This window comes from Plecotus auritus (assembly GCF_963455305.1).
Source record: "Plecotus auritus genome assembly, chromosome: 1".
Taxonomy (NCBI): Eukaryota; Metazoa; Chordata; class Mammalia; order Chiroptera; family Vespertilionidae; genus Plecotus; species Plecotus auritus.
The window spans coordinates 222802038-222810614 of NC_137770.1; positions in this window are offsets into that span (position 1 = coordinate 222802038).

Here is an 8577-nt window from a genome sequence, read left to right on the forward strand (position 1 = left end):
TGGACAGCGCTCTGAACCCAGCAATGAGGTGTGGCAGGCTTGTCACTAGCCCTCCCTTCTGACTCTGAGCTCCTGAATCATCATGTATCATTTGTATTGTTTTGGTAAATGGCTGGCAAATTTAAGTTGGACCTGCAATTGAGGTAGGACGGGATGCCATAGTGCAGAAGTTTTGGGTCCTCCATTCACTGTCACCAAATCCCAGTCTTGTGTCCACTCAGAGTCACTAGAAACTGAAATGAGTGGCTGAATGCTGAGGTCTGATAGTGAGTCTATGGAGATGCCTCATCCTGTGCTTCCTCAGACTTCTGGATTTTGGGCACATTATTCTTTTGAATAAATCACCATCCCCAGCAGACATAAGTAATAGAGGAGGAGGAGGAATAATTAACATTTGTTCAGTGCTCAACACCCAATTTAATTCTAAAACTCATATGGGATTAATCAACGGATTGATTGTTCCCTCTCTGCCAATGAGAAAATGGAAACACAAAGAAGTTAATTGTCAAAGATCACCCAGCACAAGGATTCAAGCCCAAGTGCTCTGACCCCAATGTTTGAACTCATAAATGCTATGCCGCCTTTTGAGTCAGACATACCTGAGTTCAAATCCAGGCTCTATCTAGAGCAAATCATTTAACCACTCTGACCACTGTTTTCTTATGTATAAGTGCCTACCACTTAAGGCTATTAGAGCTCGATAAAAGTTGAGTATTGTTAGCAACGTAATGGTGGTTCAAAGGATTGATCACTTCCTCTTTACTTCTCTAATGCCTGTCCTCTTTCCAGTTCCTCCCAGCTGTTGACAAAAGCAGAGCCTTCCATTTTACCGCAGCCACCCCAAATGGCTAATCAGGGGAGGGGAAGCCATAAGACAAAGAAAAACTCATCCATCCTCCTCCAACAGTCTTTCCCCTCTGGAGCTGCTTACAGGGAGTCATGGCAGGCCCACACAACGCTTTCAGAACCATTAGGGTTTTTAAAGGCACTGACAAAATCCAGGAGATAGATGGCATCATAGAGCTATTTGTCTTAGAAGGTAATGTACCTAATATGGGAGCTTCTGAAAACAAGCCAAATTGTGCTAAAGATCTATGTGCTCTCCAGGACATTTCAGAGAATGAGTCCACCGAGAAATGACCATTCTTTGAAGAGAACCATAGATTTTGTAGAATTTCTACATGTGACAGTTTTAAAATATATCTGTGAATTCTTTGACATGCTTCACATCAAGAGGTGGAATCTAATTCTCTTACTCTTTTATTTTTATTGCTTTCAGAGAGGAAGAAAGAGGGATAGAGAGATAGAAACGTCAGTGATGAGAGAGAATCATTGATTGGTTGCCTTCTGCATGTCCTGCATTGGGGATCAAACCTGCAACCCAGGCATGTTCCCTGACCAGGAATCAAACCATGATCTCCTGGTTCATAGGATGATGCTCCACCAGCTACACCAGCCAGGCTAATTCTCTTACTCTTGAATATGGGCTGGACCTAGAGACATTGTGTGACTTCCAAGGCGAGGTTATAAACGTTGTTTTAGCTTGCCTCTGTCTCAGGATTCTTGATCTTCAAACCCAGCTGTGCCATGGTATAAGGAAGCTCACTGGACCATGTAGTGGCCAACTATAGGTGTTCCTGTCTTCAACTCCAAGTGAAGTCCCAGAGAACAGACAGTCTTTGAGATGACTCTAGCCCCAGTCACCACCTGACCACCACCTCGTGAGAGACTCCAAGTGAGAACTGCCTCCTGAGCCCAGACAACAATAAATGGTTGCTGTTATACCTGGAGTGCTTTCTGTGCTGCAATAAGTAACTGGAGCATTACAATGCATTCCACAAAGCTCTGCCTATGGGTCAGCAGTAGCTACCATGAGCTTTATATTACTATGGGTTGTGGTTTCTTAGAAACTAGTAGTTTAGCACATTTTCATGATGCATAATAATTTTTATTAGGTCCGTATCAACTATTTTTATGATCCACAGTAAGAATTTTAATCAATTTACTTAAAAGTAACTCTATAATAAGAACTGGGAATATGAGTCAGTATGTTCTCTGGGAAATGCGAATCCGCTAATACGTCCTCCTGAAAGGCAGCTAGGTAGCCTTTCCCTCAAATAAAACAGAAGGATTCGTTAGCTCCCTAAGCCATAAGAAATGGGGGTGCTGGAGAACAAATCGACCCTTGAAGTCCTCCTTGAAGCAGGAGTAGAGCCAATAGACAAGCAGAACCATGGTCCCTAGGCAGCCCAGCATGTCAGGCTGTGAAATAGCAATGCAGAGATTCTCTGCAAAGCATCAGCCAACTGCCAAGTGTTTTCTAGAAGTTAACTTTGTCTTCAACCCTTACTATATAAAACTTCCAACTCTTTGCAGCTACAAAAAAAAAGGGTATCTATGAATATTAATACATACATACACATACAAACACACATACTAGTACATACACAAGTCCCCACTATCTTGCCTATTGTGAACAAATTACTTAACCCCTCTTGTCTCGGTTTGTCTCTATAATGGAGATAATAATAATAATACTTTCCTCATAGATTGTTAAAAAGTAAATGAGTTTAGAATACTAGGATTAGAGCACTAGAATAGAGCATACTCAATGAATATCAGTGATTATAATAACCTGTACAAGTACATACACACATGGAAAGAGGCTGGAATAAATTGCCCCAAAGAGTTGCTGTGTTTATCTCTGGGTGAAAGGATGATGGATGCCTTTTGTTTCCTTCTTTATACTGACTTACATGTTTAAAACATCCTATAATCTATCTGCATTTCTTCTCTTTTCTTTTCTTTTTTCCCCAATCCTCATCTGAGGATTTTTTTAATGTTTTTATTGACTTTGGAGAAAGAAGGGGAAAGGGAGAGAAAGAAACATCAATGATGAGAGAGAATCATTAATCAGCTGCCTCCTGCACATCCCTTATTGGGGATCAAGCTCACAACCCGGCATGTGGCCTGACCAGGAATCAAACTGAGACCTCCTGGTTCATGGATTGACACTCAATGACTGACCTACACCAGCCAGGTCAAGGATATTTTGTTGTTGTTAATCCTCGCCTGAGGATATTTTTTCATTGATTTTTGTAGAAAGTGGAAGGGAGAGAGAGAGACAGAGAGAAACATTGATGTGAGAGAGACACATCAATAGGCTGCCTTCACACACACTCCCACAAGGGCCAGGGATCAAGCTTGCCACTGAGGTACATGCCCTTGACCGGAATCTAATCCGGGACCTTTCCGGAATCTAATCCGGGACCTTTCAGTCCGCAGGCCGACGCTCTTTCCACTGAACCAAACCAGCTAGGGCAAGGATATTTTTTCTATTACTTTTTTGAGAGAGTGGAAAGAAAAGAGGGAGGTGGAGAGAGAGAGAAACATTAATGCGAGAGAGACACATAGATTGGTCGACTCCCACACATACCTTGACCAGGGGCTGGGATCAAACCTGCTATCCAGGTACATGATCTTGACTGGAAATGGAACCTGTGACCCTTCAATGCATGTGTCAACACTCTAACCACTGAGCACACTGTATTTCTTTTATTAATTTTTTTAAAAACATCATTTCAATAGGAACTATAAGGACAATGTAAAAAAATAGAGGTGGTTACTGCAAGGATGGTAGGATTGTGGGTAACTTTTTTAATGTTTTAAATTTTTTGTGGTTGATTTTATTTATTTATTTATTTATTTTAGAGAGAGACGAAGGAAGAGGGATAGAGAGATAGACATTGATCAGCTGCTTCATTCCCCCCACTGGGGACCAAGCCTGCAACCTGGGCATGTGCTCTGACAAGGAATTGAATCAGTGACCTCTTGATTAATGGTCAATGTTCAACCACTGAGCCACACTGGCTGGACATTTGGGGCATTTTTAAAATTGAATTTATTGGAGTGACAGTGGCCAATAAAATCATATTGGCTTCAGGCATACAACCCTTTAACACATCATCCATACATTGCACTGTGTGTTCACCACCTAATTTTCTTAAATTGACTTAATTAGTGAAATTATTAGGGCTAGGAAAATGAAGATGGAGGCTGAACTAATACTCAGCCATGTAATACAGCATCAAGATGTCCCCTGTTGTAGAGTTTCTTTAGAATCGCGATTTAAAGTTTAGGTGGTTAGATGGAGATCAATGAAAACTGCAGTAGTCATGGATGCTTCTTGGAGGTGGTGGGAATGAAGGTAGACATAGGAGAATGGGAATCTTTTCCAGGGGACTTGGTTCCATTCATACAGACTCACACACACGCATACACACACACATAATTTTGAGCTCCAACTACACAAAGTGCTAAGGAAATAAAGAAATGATCCTTGTCTTCAAGAGTTTATTGCCTAACAATGGAAGTATACATGTAAACAAGTAATCTTTCAATTTAATGTAGTAAATACTAACATAACTACATGCACAAGCATCAATGGGAAAGTGGACAAAGGACATGAACACACTCTGGGGTTCAGATTGGCTTTTGAGCTAAGAGTTGAGAAATATCTTAATCAGCTTGGGAGGCTATAAGAAAATACCATGGACTGGTGGCTTGAAGGTTAAGCCTTAAACAACAGACATTTATTTCTCACAGTTCTGGAAACTGGAATATCCAAGGTCAAGATGCCGGCAAATTCAGTGTCTGGTGAGAGTCCTCTTCCTAGTTTGAACATGGCTGCCTTCTTCCTGTATCCTCACATGTGGTGGGGAATAGGGGACTCTGATCTGTTGTTCTTATAAGGGCACTAATCCCATCATGGGGGCCCCACCCCACCCTCATGACCTCAGCTAAATTTAATTACCTCTCAAAGGCTCTATCTCCTAATGCCATTATCTCGGGAATTATGGCTTCAATATATAAATTCAATATATAAACACAAACATTCTTTTTATAGCAAAGGAAGAGTCAGTCCTAGGCATAGAAAGATGGGCATTCCCAGAGGCAGGAACAGCATAAATAAAGGAACAGAGGTGTGAAATGACTTGGTACATGCAGTAAAGTACAAGCGGTTTGGTATTACCAAAAGAGTACTCTTCAAACTTGTTACCACCCACAGATTCCTTCCTTCAAACAACAGGTAAAATAGGGTAGCTGTGTAGGGGCAGCAGGGGACACCTCTCCTCAGAGGTGTCCTCACAAGGTCTAAGGCTTCAAGGCTGCGGGTGGTAGGGGGTAGAAGTGGGTGTAGCACAGAGGACAGAGAGGGTGACCCTGCTGTAGCAGCAGGCTGGTGCCGGGTCTTGCACAGCCTAATGTACTCAGCCTTTGTAGGAATGCAATAAAGCACCTCAAGTGGGTTTTGTCTGAGAAGTTTGTGCTCAGATTTATGCTTTGGAAAGAGGAGAGTTTCTGTTTCTCTGGAGAACTCTGACTCATACAATGGCTCACCACACTGTCCAGCTAGCTGGGGATAGAAGCAGGAATAAAAAGTTATTTTTGTAATAATTTATTAATTCAAGTTTACCACAGTTCCTCCCACGATGATGAGCTCAGAAGCAGAAGCAGGTCATGCTCTTAATTGTCATTCCTAAGACATGCTCTGATAACATCACCAGCTTGCTCAACATCTCCATTGATTCTCTGCAGCCTTCCAATAAAGCCCCAATTACATAGTCTAATGTTCAGGGCGCTCCGTGCCCTGGGTTTAATATCCATTCTCAGTCCTACCTCTTACAACCGGCAAATTGATCAATGTGCACCAGTATTCACCCTATCTCCTAATAGGTTGTGCATCTACATCCATTGTCTTGTGACTTATAGTCTCCCCATAGGAAGAGGATCGATTCCTGCTTCGTTGACTTGGGGCTTGTCCATATAACTTGCTTTGCCCCATGACATGTAATCAGATGTGAAATCTACCCATGCTCCCAGAAACTTCAAATGCTGTGTGGTTTAGCTGAACTGAGGGCAAGTGGACTCTAGAAGATGGGGAAGAAGAGTGTAGAACTCTATCACGAAGATTATTTTACTTTTCAAGTAATAAGAGTAACGGCTGCCGCTTGAAAACTTTTTCTTGGAAGTCTGGATTTTATGCTCCCCTGCAGTGTGAAATGGTTTCATTTTAAGAAATGAGCAGCCTGTGTTTCTTGAGAGTTTGTGAAGTCGGTTATGATTTGGGATGTTTACATTACAGACCAAGGGATTTTTTTCTGAATCTTAACTCGGTGTTTTGAGGGAAAGTGTCTTTAAATGATGTCTTGTTTTCTTTTTTTGCCATGTAGCGGTAAGGGGTGTGTGTGTGGGGGGGGGGGGGGAGACTTAACAGGTGGTGCCAGACTCCCAATTTGAATATAAAATGTCTTTGTGATGGGAAGTGAGTCCCTGAGACATGAGAGAACAGGTGGGGGTGGGGGGTAAATGAGAGATAGCTAGATGGTTTTGCATTAGAAAGAAATAAGAATAGGGGCACAGGCAGGAGGCAGGGGGAGAGGGCTGAGATTAAAGGAGAGTGGAAAGAGGGAAAGAAGAAAGAGCAAAAGATTAATCAAAGGGTCGGAGGCTGGAAACCAAATTGGTCGAAGCAGACACCTCCAGTGGTCTTCAAAATCCTGTTCTCCCTTTCAGGCATGATAATAGAGTTTCAGCAGGGCCCATGACTGCCCAGTTAAAGACTACATTTCCCAGGCTTCACTGCAGCCAGAGTGATCACATGATTATATTCTTGCCAAAGGAATGAGAATGAAAGTGATGTGTATAATTAATTACTTAGAAGGAAATCCTTGGCTTCCAGTCCCACCTCTTCTCCCTTTTCAATGGCCTTTTGTGGGTGTGGTTTGATCCCGCTATGACCATGCAGATGAAGACACAGCTACTCCCAGGGGATGGCAAAGCAACAAGATAGAAGGAATATTGGTTGGAGTGACAGTAAAGAACAAAACTGCCTTTCAGCCTGGACTGAGAGAGATAAAATCACAGGTGTTCAGCAGGGGGCCACGGGGAGGATCTCTGTTGTTTCAGGAACATAGCTTAAATCTTAACTAATACAATGGCAAATCACACTTTTGAAAAATAGAGATAACTATTATTCAATTTTTTATTTTTGTATTTTTCTGTGCTGCAAGTCCTTCATTGTTTGACTTTTGGCAAAATGTGTTACAAACATAAAGGCCTGTCTGAGTGAGAGGCATGGTAGAAATCAAGGAGAATAATGGGGTCCCGAGCTGGGCCTCCAGAGCACAGACAAGAGGGAGAACTCAAGTACCATGGCCGTGAAAAATGGCATGAGTAGAGCCACATTAAAACAGAGATGGAGCCTGGCCGTGGTGGTTGAGCATCCACATATGAACCAGGAGGTCAGTTTGATTCCTGAGCTGGGCACATGCCCAGGTTGTGGGCTCGATCCCCAGTAGGGGGCGTGGAGGAGGCAGCCAATCAATGATTCTCTCTCATCATTGATGTTTCTCTCTCTCCCTCTCCCTTCCTCTCTGAAACAAATTAAGATTTATATATATATATAGCTGGAGTAGCCATTTCAGAGGAACTGCCCTGCATGTTTGTTTTATTTATCTTACAAACTACACCAAACTACCAACATTCCAAGAAGTCAGTAAGAATGAGAATATCCTGTTTTGTAAGGACTGTGATCTGTTGCCAAGGTTCATGATGGAAGGACATGCTAAATTTCAGTTAGGGGGTAGTGAAAACTAAAGATGTAATTCTTTTCTACGTAGATTCATAGAGCCCAAGTTCTATCCACAAACTCCAGAGAGTCCCCAAGATGAGGTTAACTCTGGGGACTATAATAGGAAACCCAGGAGCTTATGTTCTAGTCAAGGAGGACTGATAATAAGCACAATAATTCAGATTGTCATGATTTGTTTAAAGACAATAAAAAAATAATTTTAGGTAATAATGAAGCATTAAAAAAAAATAAAGTGGTAGAGATTAACCAGTAACTAGGGTGGTTAATTAAGGTGATTAGAAAAGGCCTCCCAAGGTCTCCGCTGAAACCCAAAAAAAGAGAAGGAGCTGGTCTCATGAAAAGCCAGGGGAGTGTCGTAAAGAGAGGGGACAGTGACAGGCAGGCTTGGGTTTGGCAGCGAAGGGAGATGAATTCAGAGAAGCGAGCACACCTTCGTCCTAAAAGCCAGGATAGGAAGTCCTTGAGCTCCTGCTTCCATTCCCTCCTCTTGAAAATCAGAATGGCATTCACAACCAGCATCCCTGTTCTGTGCCCTTGAGAGAAGGCGAGTAAGAAGGCCTGGTGACCAACACCCTCAGAACCTCCCAAGGGCCAGTGTCATCTCATTTAACCCCCTGAGGGCACGCTGCTGTCCTGTGAAATGCATGCTGTTAGGACCCACTTCTCCAAGAGGTGGGGTAAGTCATTTGCTCACGGTCCCATAGGTGGCCTCTGACAAAGCTGGGACTCAGAAGATGCTGACTCTAAAGGCCTTTCACTTGACCACCACCCTTTTCTACCTCTGGTCTATAGATAAAGCCTAAATTCTTTCCAATCAAATCCACCCACCTCCCAATGCGCCCCTCCCCCCCCCCCCCACGCCTGTCTGTGAGCACCACCCCCACCAGCCCAGGAGAAATTAAAAATCCAAACACAGCCGCTGA